This window comes from Heteronotia binoei, unplaced genomic scaffold, assembly GCF_032191835.1.
Source record: "Heteronotia binoei isolate CCM8104 ecotype False Entrance Well unplaced genomic scaffold, APGP_CSIRO_Hbin_v1 ptg001312l, whole genome shotgun sequence".
In the NCBI taxonomy this organism is placed as follows: domain Eukaryota; kingdom Metazoa; phylum Chordata; class Lepidosauria; order Squamata; family Gekkonidae; genus Heteronotia; species Heteronotia binoei.
Window position 1 is genome coordinate 46,658 of NW_026800235.1, and position 22,796 is coordinate 69,453.

Below are 22,796 nucleotides of genomic sequence, written 5' to 3' on the forward strand. Positions count from 1 at the left end.
ACAGCCATCCCTACCTCACAGGGTGTTTGTTGTGGGGGGAGAAGTTGTAGGAGATTGGAAGCTGCTCTGAGTCTCTGATTCAGAGAGAAGGGCAGGGTATAAATCCGCAGTCTTCTTTAATGCCAGTAGCTCACAAAGTAAAATTTTTGCTCACAACGCTCAGAAGCTTAGAGGGAAGATTGATTATAGTACAGTTTCAGGTAGAGGACTTTCCCATTTATCAGGGGTGGCCAACAGTAGCTCTCCAGATGTTTTTTGCCTCCTCTTGTGGATCAAAAACTGGCTAATTAATAGGAAGCAGAAAGTGAGTATAAATGGGTAGTCTTCACAGTAGAGGACCGTAAGCAGTGGGGTGCCACAGGGCTCAGTATTGGGTCCCATGCTCTTTAACTTGTTCATTAATGATTTGGAGTTGAGAGTAAGCAGTGAAGTGGCCAAGTTTGCAGATGACACTAAATTGTTCAGGGTGGTGAGAACCAAAGAGGATTGTGAGGCACTCCAAAGGAATCTGTTGAGGCTGGGTGAGTGGGCGTGAATGTGGCAGATGGTTCAACGTGGCCAAGTGAAAAGTAATCCACATTAGGGCCAAGAATCCCAGCTACAAATACAAGTTGATGGGGTGTGAACTGGCAGAGACTGACCAAGAGAGAGATCTTGGGGTTGTGGTAGATAACTCACTGAAAATTTCAAGACAGTGTGCGATTGCAATAAAAAAGGCCAACGCCATGCTGGGAATTATTAAGAAGGGAACTGAAAACAAATCATGCCCCTGTATAAATCGACGGTGCGGTCTCATTTGGAATACTGTGTACAATTCTGGTCACCGCACCTCAAAAAAGATATTATAGCATTGGAAGAAGTGCAGAAAAGGGCAACTAGAATGATTAAAGGTTTGGAACACTTTCCCTATGAAGGAAAGTTAAAACGCTTGGGACTCTTTAGCTTGGAGAAACATCGACTGCGGGGTGACATGACAGAGGTTTACAAGATTATGCATGGGATAGAGAAGGTAAAGAAGTCCTTTTCTTCCTTTGTCACAATACAAGAACTCGTGGGCATTCAATGAAATTGCTGAGCAGTTTGATTAAAATGGATAAAAGGAAATACTTCTTCACCAAAAGGGTGATTGACATTTGGAATTCACTGCCACAGGAGGTGGTGGCAGCCACAACCATAGCCACCTTCAAGAGGGGTTTAAATAAAAATATGGAGCAGAGGTCCATCAGTGGCTATTAGCCACAGTATATGTGTGTGTGTGTGTGTACACACACACACACACACACATATTGGTCACTGTGGATGGGCCACTGGCCTGATCCAACATGGCTTCTTGTATGTTCTTATGTACAGCTCCCATCAGCCCCAGCCATTGGCCATGCTGGCTGGGGCTGATGGGAGTTGTAGGCAAAAAACTTCTGGAGAGCTACTGTTGCCCACCCCTGCCATATATTACTGCCTGGTCCTATTAACTGAGATCCCAGGGGTTGAACCTGGGACCTTCTGGAGGGGAAGCAGACCCACTCGTGACTCTTCAGGGTCTCAGGCAGAAGTCTTTCACATCACCTACTACCTGGACATAAGAACATATGAGAAGCCCTGTTGGATCAGGCCAGTGGCCCATCCAGTCCAACACTCTGTGTCACAGAAGAACATAAGAGAAGCCATGTTGGATCAGGCCAAGGCCCATCCAGTCCAACACTCTGTGTCACATAAGAACATAAGAGAAGCCCTGTTGGATCAGGCCAGTGGCCCATCCAGTCCAACACTCTGTGTCACATAAGAACATAAGAGAAGCCATGTTGGATCAGGCCAATGGCCCATCCAGTCCAACTCTTTGTGTCACATAAGAACATAAGAGAAGCCATGTTGGATCAGGCCAATGGCCCATCCAGTCCAACACTCTGTGTCACATAAGAACATAAGGGAAGCCCTGTTGGATCAGGCCAGTGGCCCATCCAGTCCAACACTCTGTGTCACATAAGAATATAAGAGAAGCCATGTTGGATCAGGCCAGTGGCCCATCCAGTCCAACACTCTGTGTCACATAAGAATATAAGAGAAGCCATATTGGATCAGGCCAGTGGCCCATCCAGTCCAACACTCTGTGTCACATAAGAGAAGCCATGTTGGATCAGGCCAAGGGCCCATCCAGTCCAACACTCTGTGTCACATAAGAACATAAGAGAAGCCATATTGGATCAGGCCAGTGGCCCATCCAGTCCAACACTCTGTGTCACATAAGAACATAAGAGAAGCCATATTGGATCAGGCCAGTGGCCCATCCAGTCCAACACTCTGTGTCACATAAGAACATAAGAGAAGCCATGTTGGATCAGGCCAAGGGCCCATCCAGTCCAACACTCTGTGTCACATAAGAGAAGCCATGTTGGATCAGGCCAAGGGCCCATCCAGTCCAACACTCTGTGTCACATAAGAACATAAGAGAAGCCCTGTTGGATCAGGCCAAGGGCCCATCCAGACCAACACTCTGTGTCACACAGTGGCCAAAAAACCCCAGCTTCCACCAGGAGGTCTGTCAGTGGGGCCAGGACACTAGAAACCCTCCCACTGTCCCCCTCCCCCAGCACCAAGAATACAGAGCACTGCTGCCGCAGACAGAGAGTTGCATCTGGATCGGGCCCCTGCAGCTAAGTCTTCTCCTGCAGAGCAATTTCCAAGCCGATGTTCTGCCCGATGCAACTTGGGCCTTCTAAACAAAAAATCAGCTTTAAATCTGAGTCTCTCCCGCAAGACCAACGTATGCGGTCTCAGACGTCCTTTCCGCCTGGGGCGCCAGCAGCATCGTCAGTACCGAAATGCCACAGCTCCGGGCACAGAGCTGCCTTTTCAAAACGCAATAGCCCTTCTGCCTATTACCTTACTAATAAAGATGATTAAAGAGAACCAGAAATCATCTCCCCTCCCCCCCCGCCCAGTTTTTATTCAGAGGAAACCACAGAACCTGGGAATTTGCATCTAGCAACTGTCAGTTAAGGAACTGCTCAGTTAATTATCTTAATGAAGCGCATTCTCAGCTCTGATCGGCAGAGATAAAAATCAGTCATTAAGCTTTATTAGGCAAAACCTGGACTCCTGGTTCATCTCCTGGACTATTCGGAATCTTTTCAGCACCGTGTTCCTCCTCTCATGCTCAGTTACTTTTTGGGAAGGCGCACGATTCAGTATTAAAACAATAATCCACATCTACAACAAGGTAGATATTTATGATGGGCGAGCAATCCGTTAGGTCATAAATCTCTCTCTTTTAACCTCCAGATAGTAAACAAAGTCAAATGTCAAGCCTGGCAACAATCGGCTTGACAATTAGTGCTTAATTAGCTTTCCTGCCATTTTTAAACAAAGCAAGAGTCAAGTCGCGCCTTTAAAACCAACCAAGTTGGTCTTAAAGGTGCCACTTGACTTTGTTCAACTGCTTCAGACGAACACGGCTATCCATTTTGGATCTGCCATTTTTAAAGTTAGCATTGCGTTAGCCAGTCTTCCAAAGCGGGAGATGACGACGGACAGAAGAAAATCTACAAAAACCACCGATGGAGGTCACAAAAAGGGGGAGAGGGAGGTGGAAAATGCAACGTACTTGCATTGAATTTTTTTAATATTAACACAATATATAACATATTGCAGAATAATAAAAATTGTTTTACAAAAAAAGAAAATCTACAAAGGCGCAGGCAAAGTGGGGTGCAGATGGAGTTACCAACTTCCACCACAAAATGGACAGACATTCATATGGTCTGGAAGAAAAACATGAATGTTTGGGAGAGAAGGTGGCTCAGTGGTAGAGCATCTGCTCGGGAAGCAGACGGTCCCAGGTTCAATCCCCGGCATCTCCAACTCAAAAGGGTACAGGCAAGTAAGCGTGAAAAACCTCAGCTTAAGACCCTGGAGAGCCATGAATGGGGCTGTGGCTCAGTGGTAGAGCATCTGCTTAGGAAGTAGAAGGTCCCAGGTTCAATCCCCGGCATCTCCGACTAAAAAGGGTCCAAACAAATAGGCGTGAAGAACCTCAGCTGGAGATCCTGGAGAGCCATGAATGGGGCTGTGGCTCAGTGGTAGAGCATCTGCTTCGTAAGCAGAAGGTCCCAGGTTCAATCCCCGGCATCTCCAACTAAAAAGGATCCAGACAAATAGGCGTGAATAACCTCAGCTGGAGACCCTGGAGAGCCATGAATGGGGCTGTGGCTCAGTGGTAAAGCATCTGCTTGGGAAGCAGAAGGTCCCAAATGTTCAATCCCTGGCATCTCCAACTAAAAAGGGTCCAGGAAGTAGGTGTGAAAAACCTCAGCTTGAGACCCTGGAGAGTCATGAATGGGGCTGTGGCTCAGTGGTAGAGCATCTGCTTGGTATGCAGAAGGTCCCAGGTTCAATCCCTGGCATCTCCAACTAAAAAGGGTCCAGGCAAGTAGGCGTAAAGAACCTCAGCTTGAGACCCTGGAGAGTCATGAATGGGGCTGTGGCTCAGTGGTAGAGCATCTGCTTGGTAAGCAGAAGTTCCCAGGTTCAATCCCTGGCATCTCCAACTAAAAAGGGTCCAGGCAAGTAGGCGTAAAGAACCTCAGCTTGAGACCCTGGAGAGTCATGAATGGGGCTGTGGCTCAGTGGTAGAGCATCTGCTTGGTATGCAGAAGGTCCCAGGTTCAATCCCTGGCATCTCCAACTAAAAATGGTCAAAGCAAGTAGGCGTAAAGAACCTCAACTTGAGACCCTGGAGAGCCATGAATGGGGCTGTGGCTCAGTGGTAGAGCATCTGCTTGGTAAGCAGAAGCTCCCAGGTTCAGTCCCCAGCATCTCCAGCTAAAAACGGTCCAGGCAAGTAGGCATGAAAAACCTCCGACTGAGACCCTGGAGAGCCACTGCCAGTCTAAGCAGACAATACTGACTTTGATGGCCCGAGGGGGGTCTGATTCAGTAGAAGGCAGCTTCAGATGTTCATATGTTCAACAGACCTCTGTACAGATGATGTTCATGTTATTGCCGAAATGTATACATTGCTGTTGAAATATGACACCGAAGAAGAACAGTGTGCGACTGCAATTTAAAAAAAAGGCCAATGTTATGCTGGGAATTATTAGGAAGGGAATTGAAAACAAATCAGCCAGTATCATCATGCCCCTGTATAAACCGATGGTGCGGTCTCATTTGGAGTACTGTGTGCAGTTCTGGTCGCCGCACCTCAAAAAGGATATTATAGCATTGGAGAAAGTCCAGAGAAGGGCAACTAGAATGATTAAAGGGCTGGAGCACTTTCCCTATGAAGAAAAGTTAAAACGCTTGGGACTCTTTAGCTTGGAGAAACGTCGACTGAGGGGTGACATGATAGAGGTTCACAAGATTATGCATGGGATAGAGAAGGCAGAGAAAAAAAGTCCTTTTCTCCCTTTCTCACAATACGAGAACTCGTGGACATTCAATGAAATTACTGAGGAGTCGGGTTAGAACGGATTAAAAGAAGTCCTTCTTCACCCAAAGGGTGATTAACATGTGGAATTCACTGCCACAGCAGGTGGTGGCGGCTACAAGCACAGACAGCTGCAAGAGGGGAATGGATAAACATCTAGAGCAGAGGTCCATCAGTGGCTATTAGCCACAGCGTATTGTTGGAACTCTCTGTCTGGGGCAGTGATGCTCTGTATCCTTGGTGCTTGTGGGGGGGGGGGCACAGTGGGAGGGCTTCTAGTGTCCTGGCCTCACTGGTGGACCTCCTGATGGCACCTGGGGTTTTTTGGCCCCTGTGTGACTGAATGGACCATTGGCCTGATCCAACATGGCTTCTCTTATGTTCTTACGTCCTTAACAGCTGCCAAACTGCATGATAAAATGGGCTAAGAATTTTGGACATGATATACTAATAGAGCAGTGGGAAAGATTATGGTTGATGGGACCAAAGTTCAAATTACTATACGTTAATCTTAAAGAAAAAAATATCCATAAGATGATGTTTCGTTGATATATGACACCAGATAAATTGGCCAGAATGTACAAAAAAACCCTTTAAAGGTTGGAAATTTGAACAACGTGAAGGAACATTTGATCATATGTGGTGGACTTGTGATAAAGCCAAAAAAATATTGATGCAAATACAGTGAATTTTGAAAATGAATGTGCAAACAAAAGAAGCTTTTTTGTTGGGACTGACAGAGACAAAACAGTCATACAACCTTTTTTCTATAGATGACTGCAGCAGCAAGGTTTCTATGCACATAATTGGAAATCTACAAAAATACCTACAGTAGAAGATTGGTAGTTAAAGATGTTAGAATTAGTGGAAATGGCTGAACTTACTTCTTTAAGTAAAGAAAAAACGTTATCTACTTGGAAGCCCCTAATTGACTTTCTGCATGCAAAAAGAAAAAATGATGATGCGTGGATTTGAGAAAGATAAGGGTATGTAATTAAATTTCTACAATATAGGAGGGAAAGGCTATGTTAAAGGTTATGAGTAAGAGGGATAAGCTGGATTGTTGTAATAAGTGATTGTATTTTGCTTTGTTGCCGAGATAATTTTCAGTGCACTTTGCAGCTGCCTTCTACTGCACGAAATAGCCAAAGTCTCCTTCCACGTGATGGTTACGTGTGTTGGAAGTGGACTGGGAGTGCATTATACAGTGCGTGTGGAAGCGCAGCAAGTATCTGCAGAATAAATCCTTCTTCAAAGCAGAGGTGCCTGCCAGAATAACTGCAAAATAATCCACACCGGGCAATGTTACAACCCAAGATTTACATGTCGTACGTGCAGAGTTTATGGCCCTCCCTGCAGTCGAATCTTGGCAGTCTCGCTCATCTGCAGTATTTTTTGTTACAGTATTTATGGAGTCATTAAGTTTACACCACTATATATATACACACACACGCCGTGGCCATTACGTCTGCCACACGGGCCATAAGTCTCAATTCCCTGACTTGGGCGGATTTAAAATTCTGCACCAAAAGGCTGTGCAGGTGTAACCTTTTGTAGCATAGAGCTGAAGACCGACTTTAAAAAAAAGGAAAAAAAAGAGGGAGAGATAAAAAGGAACATCAAACAGATCTCTCTCTTCAAAAAGTAACTGCCACAGCTTTCCACCCCTTACCGAAAAAGTCCATTCTCTTGGAAATTCTGTTAAGAGTGTGCCTGCTCTACACAATCATCATTTATAAAATGTCTTAGGAGGGAATCCAGGAAAAGAAGATGATATTGGATTTATATTCCGCTCTCCACTCCAAAATTCAGAGTCTCAGAGCAGCTCACAATCTCCTTTATCTTCCTCCCCCACAACAGACACCCTGTGAGGTAGATGAAGATAGTGGATTTATATCCCGCCCTCCACTCCAAAGAGTCTCAGAGCGGCTCACAATCTCCTTTCCCTTCCTCCCCCCCAACAGACACTCTGTGAGATAGAAGAAGATATTGGCTTTATATCCCTCCCTCCACTCCAAAGAGTCTCAGAGCGGCTCACAATCTCCTTTACCTTCCTGCCCCATAACAGACACCCTCTGAGGTAGAAGAAGATATTGGATTTATATCCCGCCCTCCACTCCGAAGAGTCTCAGAGCGGCTCACAATCTCCTTTCCTTTCCTCCCCCACAACAGACACCCTGTGAGGTAGATGAAGATATTGGATTTATATCCTGCCCTCCACTCCGAAGAGTCTCAGAGCGGCTCACAATCTCCTTTCCCTTCCTCCCCACAACAGACACCCTGTGAGGTAGATGAAGATATTGGATTTATATCCCGCCCTCCACTCCGAAGAGTCTCAGAGCGGCTCACAATCTCCTTTACCTTCCTGCCCCATAACAGACACCCTGTGAGGTAGAAGAAGATATTGGATTTATATCCCGCCCTCCACTCCGAAGAGTCTCAGAGCGGCTCACAATCTCCTTTACCTTCCCCCCCCCACCACAGACACCCTGTGAGGTAGATGAAGGTATTGGATTTATATCCCACCCTCCACTTCGAAGAGTCTCAGAGCGGCTCACAATCTCCTTTACCCCCCCCCCCCTCCCACAACAGACACCCTGTGAGGTAGAAGAAGGTATTGGATTTATATCCCGCCCTCCACTCCGAAGAGTTTCAGAGGGGCTCACAATCTCCTTTACCTTCCTCCCACACAACAGACACCCTGAGAGGTAGGTGGGGCTGAGAGGGCTCTCACAGCAGCTGCCCTTTCAAGGACAACTCATGTGATAGCTATGGCTAACCCAAGGCCATTCCAGCAGCTGCAAGTGGAGGAGTGGGGAATCAAATCTGGTTCTCCCAGATAAGAGAGCTCTGGCTGACCCAAGGCCATTCCAGCAGCTGCCAGTGGAAGAGTGGGGAATCAAACCTGGTTCTCCCAGATAAGAGAGCTGTGGCTGACCCAAGGCCATTCCAGCAGGTGCAAGCGGAGGACTGGGGAATCAAACGCGGTTTTCCCAGATAAGAGAGCTCTGGCTGACCCAAGGCCATTCCAGCTGGTGCAAGTGGAGGAGTGGGGGAATCAAACCCGGTTCTCCCAGATAAGAGAGCTATGGCTGACCCAAGGCCATTCCAGCAGCTGCAAGTGGAGGAGTGGGGGAATCAAACCCGGTTCTCCCAGATAAGACAGCTCTGGCTCACCCAAGGCCATTCCAGCAGCTGCAAGTGGAGGAGTGGGGAATCAAACCCGATTCTCCCAGATAAGAGTCCGCACACTTAAACCCCTACACCAAACTTTTTTTTCCCCTGCCATTGAGGATTTTTAAGGCAAGAGACATTCAAGATGAAGAAGATAGTGGATTTATATCCCACCCTCCAATCCAAATCTCAGAGCGGCTTACAATCTCCTTTCCCTTCCCCCCCCCCCGCACAACAGACACCCTGTGAGGTGGGTGGGGCTGAGAGAGCGCTGAAAGAACTGCTCTTGAGAGAACAGCTCTGCCCAGAACTGGGACTGACTCAAGGTAACCCAGCTAGCTGCATGTGAAGGAGTGGGGAATCAAACCCAGTGGGGAATCAAACCCAGTCCCCCATTCTTAACCACTACACCAAACTGGTGTCTTCATTTCCTTTCGCTATTGAAAAAAAAAAAACCTGTAAAAAAAAAATACTTGGGGGAAAGTGCTGTACACTTCGCTACCTTAGCATGTAACTTATGTATCCTTACTCTAAGACACAGGGAAAATTAAAAAATGAAAGGTAGAAACTAAATTCTGCAGTAAACAAAAGAAACCGCTGTTCGGGAACAAAAGCTTTTGTACAGCCGCAGCACGCAAAACAGCCAGCATATCAGGACGTCAAGTTATTTATACCTGAAAACACTGAATACTTCAGTAATGTGTTATCATTCAACACACTATAGCATAGTAATTGTTGCAAAAAATTATTCACATTTCAACAATAAGCGTGTTCTTGAAAATATGCTGCAGGCGTCCACCTGGAGAATTTGGGAAATACCTGGAGAATTTAAGAACATAAAAGAAACCATGTTGGATCAGGCCAATGGCCCATCCAGTCCAACACTCTGTGTCACATAAGAACATAAGAGAAGACATGTTGGATCAGGCCAATGGCCCCTTCAGTCCAACACTCTGTGTCACATAAGAACATAAGAGAAGCCATGTTGGATCAGGCGAATGGCCCATCCAGTCCAACACTCTGTGTCACAAAAGAACATAAGAGAAGCTATGTTGGATCAGGCCAATGGCCCATCCAGTCCAACACTCTGTGTCACATAAGAACATAAGAGAAGCCATGTTGGATCAGGCGAATGGCCCATCCAGTCCAACACTCTGTGTCACAAAAGAACCTAAGAGAAGCCCTGTTGGATCAGGCCAATGGCCCATCCAGTCCAACACTCTGTGTCACATAAGAACATAAGAGAAGACATGTTGGATCAGGCCAATGGCCCCTTCAGTCCAACACTCTGTGTCACATAAGAACATCAGAGAAGCTATGTTGGATCAGGCGAATGGCCCATCCAGTCCAACACTCTGTGTCACAAAAGAACATAAGAGAAGCTATGTTGGATCAGGCCAATGGCCCCTTCAGTCCAACACTCTGTGTCACATAAGAACATCAGAGAAGCTATGTTGGATCAGGCGAATGGCCCATCCAGTCCAACACTCTGTGTCACAAAAGAACATAAGAGAAGCTATGTTGGATCAGGCCAATGGCCCCTCCAGTCCAACATTCTGTGTCACATAACAACATAAGAGAAGCCATGTTGAATCAGGCCAATGGCCCATCCAGTCCAACACTCTGTGTCACAAAAGAATATAAGAGAAGCCATGTTGGATCAGGCCAATGGCCCCTCCAGTCCAACACTCTGTATCACACAGTAGCCAAAAAAACCCAGATGCCATCAGGAGGTCCACCAGCGGAGCCAGGACACTAGAAGCCCTCACACTGTTGCCCCCCCAAGCACCAAGAATACAGAGCATCACTGCCCCACACATAAGAACATAAGAGAAGCCATGTTGGATCAGGCCAATGGCCCCTCCAGTCCAACATTCTGTGTCACATAACAACATAAGAGAAGCCATGTTGAATCAGGCCAGTGGCCCATCCAGTCCAACACTCTGTGTCACAAAAGAATATAAGAGAAGCCATGTTGGATCAGGCCAATGGCCCCTCCAGTCCAACACTCTGTATCACAAAGTAGCCAAAAAACCCCAGATGCCATCAGGAGGTCCACCAGCGGAGCCAGGACACTAGAAGCCCTCACACTGTTGCCCCCCCAAGCACCAAGAATACAGAGCATCACTGCCCCAGACATAAGAACATAAGAGAAGCCATGTTGGATCAGGCCAATGGCCCATCCAGTCCAACACTCTGTGTCACACAGTGGCCAAATAAACCAGGTGCCATCAGGAGGCCCACCAGTGGGGCCAGGGCACTAGAAACCCTCACACTGTTGCCCCTTCCAAGCACCAAGAATACAGAGCATCACTGCCCCAGACAGAGAGTTCCATCTATAAGTCCCTTTGGCTAATATCCACTGATTTGGGAGTGGAGCCTGGGGATGAGCGGTAATGTGAGCGCCCTCAGTCTTTTTTCACGCTATACATTTGGAGCAAGTAGAACCTTGTCTCATTTAGAAAGAAAATATTTCACAGGAGTTCCCCCCCCCCAGTTCTCCAAAATTTCCCAGTTTTTCCACCAGAATATTTCCCAGATTTTCCAACTGGCCTTGAGTCTCCTCTCTTAGCAGCCTAAATTTTTCTTCCAGGACCGCACAACTACATTTCCCCACATCATAAGTGCCAACATGTACCATGATCACCCCAACAGGCAACCAGACTATCTAGGCCAGGGGTGTCAAACTTGTGGCCCGGGGGCCAAATCAGGCCCCCAGAGGGCTCCTATCAGGCTCCTGAGCAACTGGCTGTCATCTGCTTCCTTTTCCCTTTCTTTTGCTTCCTTCTGCATCACAACTTGCTTTGCAAGGCTTGCTCAATTGCACAGGAGCTACAGAGCAAAACCTCTATTTTCTCCATTGGCTGAGGCTCCTCCCTTGGAAGGAAGGGGGGAGGAATAGTTTGTTTCACCAGGCTCTCTCAATTGCACAGAGCTACTGAGCCAAGCCTCTTTTCCTTCTATTGGCTGAGGCACCTCCCCATCCTCCCCTTCCTTTGCCCAGTTCCCTGAATCCCATGGGAGAAATAACAAGAGAGCACCTTTAAGACCAGGGGTGGCCAAACTGTGGCTCTTTTACATATATTGTGTGGCTCTCAAAGACCTCACTGCCACGTTGGCTAGTGTGGAGAATGCATTTAAAGTTGCTTTCTTTCCATCTATCCCCCGATCTATTTTCCTTGGGACGGTGGCTCAGTGGAAGAGCATCTGCTTGGTAAGCAGAAGGTCCCAGTTTCAATCCCTGGCATCTCCAAAAAGGGTCCAGGCAAGTAGGCGTAAAAATCCTCAGCTTGAGACCCTGGAGAGCCACTGCCAGTCTGTGAAGACAATACTGACTTTGATGGACCCAGGGTTTGATTCAGTATAAGGCAGCTTCATATGTTCATATGTCCTTCCTTCTCTCCTTCCTTCCTTGCAGCTCTCAGATGTTCATGTCTTGGAGCTCACAAACATCTGACGTTCAAGTCTTGCAGCTCTCCTATAACGGCATTTATGCTATGTGGCTCTTGTTAAGCAAGTCTGGCCACCCCTCTTTAAGACCAATAAGAACATAAGAGAAGCCATGTTGGATCAGGCCAATGGCCCATCCAGTCCAACACTCTGTGTCACATAAGAACATAAGAGAAGCCATGTTAGATCAGGCCAACAGCCCATCTACTCCAACACCCTGTGTCACATAAGAACATAAGAGAAGCCCTGTTGGATCAGGCCAACAGCCCATCTACTCCAACACTCTGTGTCACATAAGAACATAAGAGAAGCCATGTTGGATCAGACCAGTGGCTTATCCAGTCCAACACTCTGTGTCACATAAGAACATAAGAGAAGCCATGTTGGATCAGGCCAAGGGCCCATCCAGTCCAACACTCTGTGTCACATAAGAACATAAGAGAAGCCATGTTGGATCAGGCCAATGGCCCATCCAGTCCAACACTCTGTGACACACATAAGAACATCAGAGAAGCCATGTTGGATCTGGCCAATGGCCCATCCAGTCCAACACTCTGTGTCACAGAAGAACATAAGAGAAGCCATCTTGGATCAGGCCAGTGGCCCATCCAGTCCAACGCTCTGTGTCACAGAAGAACATAAGAGAAGCCATGTTGGATCAGGCCAATGGCCCATCCAGTCCAACACTCTGTGTCACACATAAGAACATCAGAGAAGCCATGTTGGATCTGGCCAATGGTCCATCCAGTCCAACACTCTGTGTCACAGAAGAACATAAGAGAAGCCATGTTGGATCAGGCCAATGGCCCATCCAGTCCAACACTCTGTGTCACATAAGAACATAAGAGAAGCCCTGTTGGATCAGGCCAATGGCCCATCCAGTCCAACACTCTGTGTCACACATAAGAACATCAGAGAAGCCATGCTGGATCAGGCCAATGGCCCATCCAGTCCAACACTCTGTGTCACAGAAGAACATAAGAGAAGCCATCTTGGATCAGGCCAGTGGCCCATCCAGTCCCACACTCTGTGTCACACAGTGGCCAAAAAAACCCCCAAGTGCCGTCAATGAGTGCTAATGTTTTAAGCATGTCTTAAGGCTGTTGTTTTTTCAATTTAATTGTGTTTGTGTTTATTTCTCTGCTTTCTGATCTTAAATACATACACACATGGCCCGGCCCAACAAGGCCTCAGTTATATCAGATCCGGTCCTCATTACAGATAAATTCAACACCTCTGCCATAAATACTAGATTGGACTCTTGGCTTGGCTTTTTGAAAAATTCAGGGAGGGTAGAAAATATCACAGTCTGCTGTGCATCAGAATTACTCTTTCTTCCCAGTCACGAGTAATTCTCTACCTGCTCACCTGGGAAAAACACATGCATGCCACCGGCAACCGAGAAAGCAGCTGTCTCCAAGCGGCCTACTGGAATAACATTTCTAATAAGCTTTATTAGAGATATTTATCTGAAGTGCTGATATGCCTCTCTGTCCAATGGCATTAGACACTGCCCAAATCCCATTAGTTTAATTCACAGATCCGTCAGTCATTTTTGGCAAAGTCCTCAATGATGCAACGGACTCCGTCGACAGACCGGCAATGAGCTGATTCAGCAGCAATTAAAAAAAAAAACAGATTGGAGGCTTCTGATATCATACGACAGCGGAGGGGAAGTTAGAGACTCTCTCTCCTTTTTTTTTAACCACAACGGTTTAATTTCATATTAATCCCCGACACAAGAAGCCAATTTCGTAAAATTAAATGATTCAATGAAGTTTAATAACAAGAGTCAATAGCTAACTCCAGATCCTCAACACACAGCCAAAGCTATAATTATGCCTAAATATCTATTCCAGAGGGGTAGCCACACTGAACGCACGAAGCTGCCTTGTACTGAATCAGACCCTCGGTCCATCATGGTCTGTCTTGTCTACTCCGAATGGCGGCAGCTCCCCAGGGACTCAGGCAGAGGTCTTCCGGGACCTTCTGCACACTAACCAAATGTTCTGCTACTGAGCCACGCCCCCCTCTCTAAACACCCAGGAAGCTGCCTGCCGCTGACTCAGACCCTTGATCCATTTGCTGGTGTGACCCTGAGTCAGTCACAAGTTCTCACAGAGCTGCTCATCTCACATAGCAGTTTCTGTCAGAGCTCTTTCAGCTCCACTTAGGGAGGGGAAGGGAAGGGAGGGGAGGGGAAAGGAGATTTTTAGGCCACTGTGAGACCCCTTCATGTAGTGAAGGGCAGGATATAAATCCAACCACCACCACCTCTTCCTCTTCCTCCTCCTCCTCTTCTTCTTCTTCTTCTTCTTCTTGTTTTGTCTGCTCAGACTGGCAGTGGCTCTCCAGGGCCTCAGGTAGAGGTCTTTCCCATTCCCTATTCCCTTGTCCTTTTAACTGGAGATGCTGGAGATTGAACCTGGGACCTTCTGCACACCAAGCAAAGGCTCTACCACTGAGCCACAATTCCTCTCATGGATCTCCAGGGTCTCAGGCTGAGGTCTTTTCCTTCGCCTCCAGCCTGGTCCTTTTAACTGGAGATGCTGAGGATTGAACCTGGGACCTTCTGCATGCCAAGCAGAGGCTCTACCACTGAGCCATGGTCCCTCTTTAGTGGCCCTCCAGGGTCTCAGGCTGAGGTCTTTCCCTTCACCTCCTGCCTGGTCCTTTTTAACTGGAGGTGCTGAGGATTGAACCTGGGACCTTCTGCATGTCCAAGCAGAGGGTCTACCATGGTCCCTCTTTAGTGGATCTCCAGGGTCTCAGGCTGAGGACATTCCCATCACTCCAGCCTGATCCTTTTAACTGGAGATGCCGGGGATAGAACCTGGACCTTCTGCATGCAAAGCAGAAGCTCTGCCACTGAGCTCTCCTTTCATCAATGTATTCGTCCCCTGAATAGCCCAATCTCATCAGATCTCAGAAGCTAAACAGGGTCAGCCCTGGTCACTATTTGGATGGGAGACCACCAAGGAATACCAGGGTCATTATGCAGAGAACATAAGAGACGCCATATTGGATCAGTCCAATGGCCCATCAGTCCAACACTCTGTATCACACAGTGGCCAAAAACCCAAGTGCCATAAGGAGGTCCACCAGTGGGGCCAGGACACCAGAAGCCCTCCCACTATTGCCCCCTCGAAAGCACCAAGAATACAGAGCATCACTGCCCCAGACATAAGAACAGAAGAGAAGCCATGTTGGATCAGGGCCAATGTTCCCATCCAGTCCAACACTCTGTGTCACACAGTGGCCAAAAACCCAAGTTGCCATAAGAAGGTCCATCAGTGAGGCCAAGACACTAGAAGCCCTCCCACTGCTGCCCCTCCAAGCACCAGAATACTGCCCCAGACAGAGGTAGACAACAGCAAACCACCACTGGATGCTTCTTGCTTTGAAACCCCCACAGCTGTGACTGACAACAAAGAGAGAGGGGGAGAGGAAGAGGGGGAGAGAGGGAGAAGGAGGGAGAAGAGGGAGGTGGAGAGAGAGAGGGAAGAGGGAAGGGAGGGAGGGATAGAGGGAGAGGGGGAGAGAGGGAGGGAGAGAGATGGAGAGGGAGGGAGGGGAGAGAGAGGGGGAGAGAGGGAGGGGAGAGGGGGAGAGGAGGAAGAGAGGGGAGAGGGGAGAGAGGGAGGGAGGGGAGAGAGGGAGAAGGAGGGAGAAGAGGGAGGTGGAGAGAGAGAGGGAAAGGGAGGGAGGGATAGAGGGAGAGGGGGAGAGAGGGAGGGAGATGGAGAGGGAGGGAGGGGAGAGAGAGGGGGAGAGGGGGAGAGGAGGAGAGAGGGGAGAGGGGGAGGGAGGGGGGAGAGAGGGAGAAGGAGGGAGAAGAGGGAGGTGGAGAGAGAGGGAGAGGGAAGGGAGGGAGGGATAGAGGGAGAGGGGGATATAGGGAGGGAGGGAAGAGAGAGGGGGAGAGAGAGAGGGAGGGAGGTAGAGGGGAGAGGAGGAGAGAGGGAGGGAGAGAGAGGGAGAAAGGGAGAGGGGGAGAGAGGGAGGAGGGAGAAGAGGAAGGTGGAGAGAGAGGGAGAGGAAAGGAGGGATAGAGGGTAGAGGCGGAGAGAGGGAGAGGGAGGGAGATAGGGGAGAGAGAGGGAGAAGGAGGGAGGGAGAGGGGAAGAGAGGGAGGGAGAGAGGGAGAGGGAGGGAGGGAGAGAGAGAGAGTCAAAGAGTTATTCTAAACAGGACTAAACCTTCTAAGAAGGGCATTAACTCTGTTTAGGACTGCACTGGAAGAGTCTTGTGGCAATGTTCCCTCCAAGCTGCAGATCTTGCGAGCAAAAATTTGTGAGCTCCTGGCATTAAAGTTGTAAGCTCCTGCATAAAGTAGTTTGCTCTGGGGCCATTTTTCCTGAACTAAGACAAAAATATGTGAGCTGGACACTAAAAATCTTTGAGCTAACTCACACTAACTCAGTTTAGAGGGAACACTGTTTGTGGCACCAAAAAAAACTGATAAATCGGTCCTTGGCATAAACTTTGGTGAATTGGAAACAACTTCATTAGATGCACTAAGTGTTAGTTTGCAGACACAGAAGCTACAAAGAGCAGAGGGGGCAGAGGAAAGGGGATATATTGCCCCCAAAATCCTGCAAAACAAAGTCGATGGCACCTTTAAGACCAACAAAGTTTTTATTCAAGGGGTGAGCTTTTGTGTGCACCCGCTGGATGACCTAATAGCAAATGTTTCACAAACCCACTTCTCTAACAACCTCCCCGTTTTAAATTTTGCTTCCCCCCACCTCCCTTCACAGTCCTACAATTTAAAAGAACCAAAACAACAGCTCGAATACCCCAGGCTAGCCAGAACTCAGAAGCTAAACAGAGTTGTTCATGGCCAACGCTTAAGATGGGAGACCATCAAGAAAGTCCAAGGTTGCTATGCAACGGCAGGCAATGGCAAACCACCTCTGAATATCTCCTGCCTCTGAAATCCCATGAGACGGTCACCATAAATCAGCTGTGATTTGACAATGCTTTCTGCCATTACTGAGTCTTTTATGTCCATAAGAACATAAGAGAAGTCATGTTAGATCAGGCCATTGGCCCATCCAGTCCAACACTCTGAGTCACAGAAGAACATAAGAGAAGCCATGTTGGATCAGGCCAGTGGCCCCTCCAGTCCAACACTCTGTGTCACATAAGACATCAGAGAAGCCATGTTAGATCAGGCCAATGGCCCATCCAGTCCAACACTCTGTGTCACATAAGAACATAAGAGAAGCCATGTTGGATCAGGCCAGTGGCCCATCCAGTCCAACACTCTGTGTCACATAAGAACATAAGAGAAATCTTGTTGGATCAGGCAATGGCCCATCCAGTCCAACACTCTGTGTCACATAAGAACATAAGGGAAGCCCTGTTGGATCAGGCCAATGGCCCCTCCAGTCCAACACTCTGTGTTGCATAAGAAACATAAGAGAAGCCATGTTGGATCAGGCCAATGGCCCATCCAGTCAACACTCTGAGTCACAGAAGAACATAAGAGAAGCCATGTTGGATCAGGCCAGTGGCCCCTCCAGTCCAACACTCTGTGTCACATAAGAACATCAGAGAAGCCATGTTAGATCAGGCCAATGGCCCATCCAGTCCAACACTCTGTGTCACATAAGAACATAAGAGAAGCCATGTTGGATCAGGCCAGTGGCCCATCCAGTCCAACACTCTGTGTCACATAAGAACATAAGAGAAATCATGTTGGATCAGGCCAATGGCCCATCCAGTCCAACACTCTGTGTCACATAAGAACATAAGGGAAGCCCTGTTGGATCAGGCCAATGGCCCCTCCAGTCCAACACTCTGTGTTGCATAAGAACATAAGAGAAGCCATGTTGGATCAGGCCAATAGCCCATCCAGTCCAACACTCTGTGTCACACAGTGGCCAAAAAAAATTATTTATATATATATATACACACACACACACACACACACACACACACACTGTGGCTAATAGCCACTGATGGACCTCTGGCTCCATATTTTTATCAAACCCCCTCTTGAAGCTGGCTATGCTTGTAGCCGCCGCCACCCTCCTGTGGCAGTGAATTCCACATGTTAATCACCCTTTGGGTGAAGAAGTACCTCCTTTTATCCATTCTAACCCAACTGCTCAGCAATTTCATCGAATGCCCCACGAGTTCTTGTATTGTGAGAAAGGGAGAAAAGGACTTTCTTTCTCTACTTTCTCCATCCCATGACCCGGATGGTCAAGTTAGACAGATCTCATCTGATCTCCGAAGCTAAGCAGAGTCATGTTAGATGAGAGACCGGTAAAGGAAGACCTGGGTTACTACACACAGAGGAAGGCAATGGCAAACCACCTCTGAATATCTGTTGCTCTGACCTGGACGGTCCAAGCTAGCCAGATCTCATCAAGGTTTTGGAAGGTAAGCTGCGCCAGCCCTGGTTAGGCCTTGGATGGGAGACCACCCATGAAACCCACAGTTGCTATGCAGAGGCAAGCAACAGCGAACCACCCCTGAATGTCCTCTTGCCCTGACCTGGATGGTCCAGGAGAGCCTGATCTCATCGAATCTTGGAAGCGAAGCAGGTTCAACCCTGGGTAGTATTAGGACAAGTCAGTCCAGGGTTGCTACGGAGAGGCAGGCAATGGAAGGCTCCCCATGAATGTCTCTTGCCCTGACCTGGAGGGCCCAGGCGAGCCAGATCTCATCAAGGTTTTGGAAGGTAAGCTGCGCCACCCCTGGTTAGGTATGAGGATGGGGCGCCACCCCATGAAACCCTAGGGTCGCTATGCCGAGGCAAGCAACGGCAAACCACCCCTGTGTCAAGTCTGTCTATAACTCTGGCTCAGTCAAAGAGCATTCTGAGTAGAACCAAAGTATAACCAAATGCTGCTAGCTCATACTCTCCCTACCCCTCCTGCCCTGTAGTGTGTAGCTTTGCTTTGAAATGGAAAGATGTGAAAGTCTTATCTGTGCCTTCTCGGGCCTGGCTCTCGAAGGGAGTCAGGAGCCCACTACGATCAAGGCCATGCAAGCCTGAGAACGAACTGGTAACATCAATGTGTGAATGTTCCCTGCATAATCCTCCCCCCTCAGGAATTCTTTGAAGAGTCCCTTATATGCAATGTATCTACAGTATATTCTTTAGTCTTTTCAAAATGCTGGCCCAGCCTCAAGTATCAGTATCAGTAAAGTAGCTTCTTTGTGTCAGCAACGACTCGTTATTGAATCTGCCGACTTGACACCCTGAATGTCTCTTGCCCTCACCTGGAGGGCCCAGGTGAGCCTGATCTCATCAAGATCTTGGAAGCAAAGCAGGGTCAGCTCGAGAAATGGGAGAACACCCAGGGAAGGCCAGGGCTGCTATGCAGAAGCAGGCGATGGCAAACCCCCTCTGCTCCTCTCTTGCCTTGAAAACCCCATGAAAGACCACTATAAGTCAACTGCGACTTCATGGCTCTTAATTATTAAAGGTAAAGGTAGCTCCCTGTGCAAGCACCAGTCGTTTCCGACTCCAGGATGATGTCGCATCACGGCGTTTTCACGGTAGACTTTTGACGGAATGGTTTGCCATTGCCTTCCTCAGTCATCTGTGCTTTCCCCCCAGCAAGCTGGGTGCTCATTTGACTGACCTCGGAAGGACGGAAGGCTGAATCAACCTTGAACTGGCTACCTGAACCCAGCTTCCACCAGGATCAAACTCGGTCAAGCATGCATATTTTTATGCACAATGGTGGGTTCTTAGACAGAAAGGAGACCGTTGGTATCCATCGCCTCTCTCCCTTTTTCCCAGAGGTTGGACAAATAGTAAATCCATCTAACCCAAGGATGTTTACGCTGCAACCAGGTTGTGAGGTGCCTCTCCTCCACATTCACACAGACAGTTCTTATCAGGTCTGGAAGAAGTGTGAGAAACGGAGATGTTTTTAATAATCTACATTCCTTAGTAGTAAACTAGATACCATGTACTAACCTTTGAACCTGTGACTCAAAACGCATCCGTATGTTATCCTTTGAACTAATCCTCTATAGTTAACAGTATAATCATGCATACGTCATTACGTCCAAGGAGTTTGTCCTTGGTAATGCTTCAGAGTTTCTACAATAAAGCAGCTTTTGATTTTACAACAAAAGACTGATTATTGAGAAATATCGATGCTAGACAAACTCGGGTCGTGAGCAGAGAGCTCAGACTACAGGACCGCAGCTTACCATTCTGCACCACGGGGCTCTTCTCTTAATTATTATTATCCCCTATAACCAGAAGGCAGCTTCTCTTACAGAACAGAGACAGAAGTCTTTCCTCTCCCCGCCGCCCCAGGGAAAAGGAAATTGTCTGGAAAGGGCTCTAAAGATTAAACACTCTGATACCTTTCATGAAGCTTATGTACCGCCGTTCATTCCGACTTGATTTAGATTTGAAAAACCAGCAGCAGATTATGCCATTTAATGTGGCCGCGGGCTATCTGGAGGTAATTAAAAAGTTTTCCAAGAGCGGCAGCTTAATTTCACCTGCGGGCGATCCGTTTGCCACAGGGAAGCAATTAGTTGAAGGCATACCTTGAAGCGTTTGGCTCCTTGGGAGAGGGTTATGTACTGGCATTCTTTGCCAGGGTGAATGCTAACGGAGCTGAATTTATCCTGACTGAAGACCGGTTGTGGAAAAGAAGAGGAGGGATTTCTGCCTAGCATAGCTACGTAATCTAGGAGCCCCCTGGTGCAGAATGGTAAAGCTGCAGTACTGCAGTCCAAGCTCTCTGCTCAAGACCTGAATCTGATCCCGGCGGAAGCTGGTTCAGAAAGTTGGCTCAAGGTTGACTCAGCCTTCCATCCTTCTGAGGTCGGTCAAACGAGGACCCAGCTTGCTGGGGGGAAAGTGTCGATGACTGGGGAAGGCAAGGGCAAAACCACCCCATAACAAAAAGTCTGAGTTTGATCCTCGCGGAAGATGGGTCAGGTAGCCGACTCAAGGTTGACTCAGCCTTCCATCCTTCCGAGGTCGGTCAAACGAGGACCCAGCTTGCTGGGGGGAAAGTGTCGATGACTGGGGAAGGCAAGGGCAAAACCACCCCATAACAAAAAGTCTGAGTTTGATCCTCGCGGAAGATGGGTCAGGTAGCCGACTCAAGGTTGACTCAGCCTTCCATCCTTCCGAGGTCGGTCAAACGAGGACCCAGCTTGCTGGGGGGAAAGTGTCGATGACTGGGGAAGGCAAAACCACCCCATAACAAAAAGTCTGAGTTTGATCCTCGCGGAAGATGGGTCAGATAGCCGACTCAAGGTTGACTCGGCCTTCCATCCTTCCGAGGTTGGTAAAATGAGTCCCCAGCTTGCTGGAGGGAAAGTGTAGATGACTGGGGAAGGCAATGGCCAGCCACCCCGTAAAAAAGTCTGCTGTGAAAATGTTGTGATGACACGTCACCCCAGAGTCGGAAACGACTGGTGCTGGCACAGGGGACGACTTTTACATTAACTTCTGTGAGCCCCGTGGGGCAGAGTGGTAAAGCTAGAGTACTGCAGTCCAAGCTCACTGCTCAACACCTGAATCCAATCCCGGCGGAAGCTGAGTTCAGGTAGCTGGCTCAAGGTTGACTCAGCCTTCGATCCTTCTGAGGTCGGAAAAATGAGTACCCGGCTTGCAGGGTGGAAAGTGGCGATGACTGGGGAAGGCAATGGCAAACCACCCCGTAAAAAGTCAACCGTGAAAACGTCATGATGCGACATCACCCCAGAGTTGGAAACTGGTACTTGCACAGGGGACTACCTTTACCTTTTAGGAGGGTAACATGATAAATCCCATTCTAGTTCAGCCTTAACAGCCAAACCTTGACTAAAGCTAACAACAGAACAAAGTTTCAGTCCGGTTGCACCCTTAAGAAGATGATGATGATGATATTAGATTTATATCCTGCCCTCCACTCTGAATCTCAAAGTGGCTCACAATCTCCTTTACCTTCCACGCACACAGCAGACACCCTGTGAAGTAGGTGGGGCTGAGAGAGCTCCCCCAGAAGCTGCCCTTTCAAGGAAAGCTCTGCGAGAGCTATGGCTGACCCAAAGCCATTCCAGCAGCTGCAAGTGGAGGAGTGGGGGAATAAAAGACGGTTCTCTCAGATAACAGAGCTCTGGCTGACCCAAGGCCACCCAAGCAGCTGCAAGTGGAGGAGAGGAAAATCAAACCCGGTTCCCCCAAATAAGAGAACAATGGATGATCCAAGGTCATTCCAGCAGCTACCAGTGCAGGAGTGAGGGAATCAAACCCGGGTCCCCCAAATAAGAGAACAATGGCTGACCCAAGGCCATTCCAGCAGCTGACAGTGGAGGAGTGGGGAATCAAACCCGGTTCTCCCAGATAAGAGAGCTCTGGCTGACCCAAGGACATCCCAGCAGCTGCCAGTGGAGGAGTGGAAATCAAACCCGGTTCTCCCAGAGAAGAGAGCTTTGGACCCAAGGCCATCCCAGCAGCTGCAAGTGGAGGAGTGGGAAATCGAACCTGGTTCTCTTAGATAAGAGAGCTCTGGCTGACCCAAGGCCATTCCAGCAGGTGCAAGTGGAGGAGTGGGGGAATCAAACCCAGTTCTCCCAGATAAGAGAGCTATGGCTGACCCAAGGCCATTCCAGCAGCTGCAAGGGGAGGAGTGGGGAAATCACACCCGGTTCTCCCAGATAAGAGAGCTCTGGCTGACCCAAGGCCATTCCAGCAGCTGCAAGTGGAGGAGTGGGGACTCAAACCCGGTTCTCCCAGATAAGAGTCCGCACACTTAACCACTACGGCAAACTG

General features: G+C 48.3%; 1 long non-coding RNA gene and 1 other non-coding gene across 2 annotated transcripts in view; one reads left to right on the forward strand and one right to left on the reverse strand.

Moving 5' to 3' along the window:
- LOC132591024 (uncharacterized) overlaps positions 1 to 22,796 on the reverse strand; it is a 226,366-nt gene that overhangs the window by 4,884 nt on the left and 198,686 nt on the right. The gene's annotated exons all lie outside the window — the stretch shown is intronic.
- Positions 4,057 to 4,128, forward strand: TRNAT-CGU (transfer RNA threonine (anticodon CGU)). Its single transcript has one exon. It is a non-coding gene; the product is annotated as a tRNA-Thr (tRNA).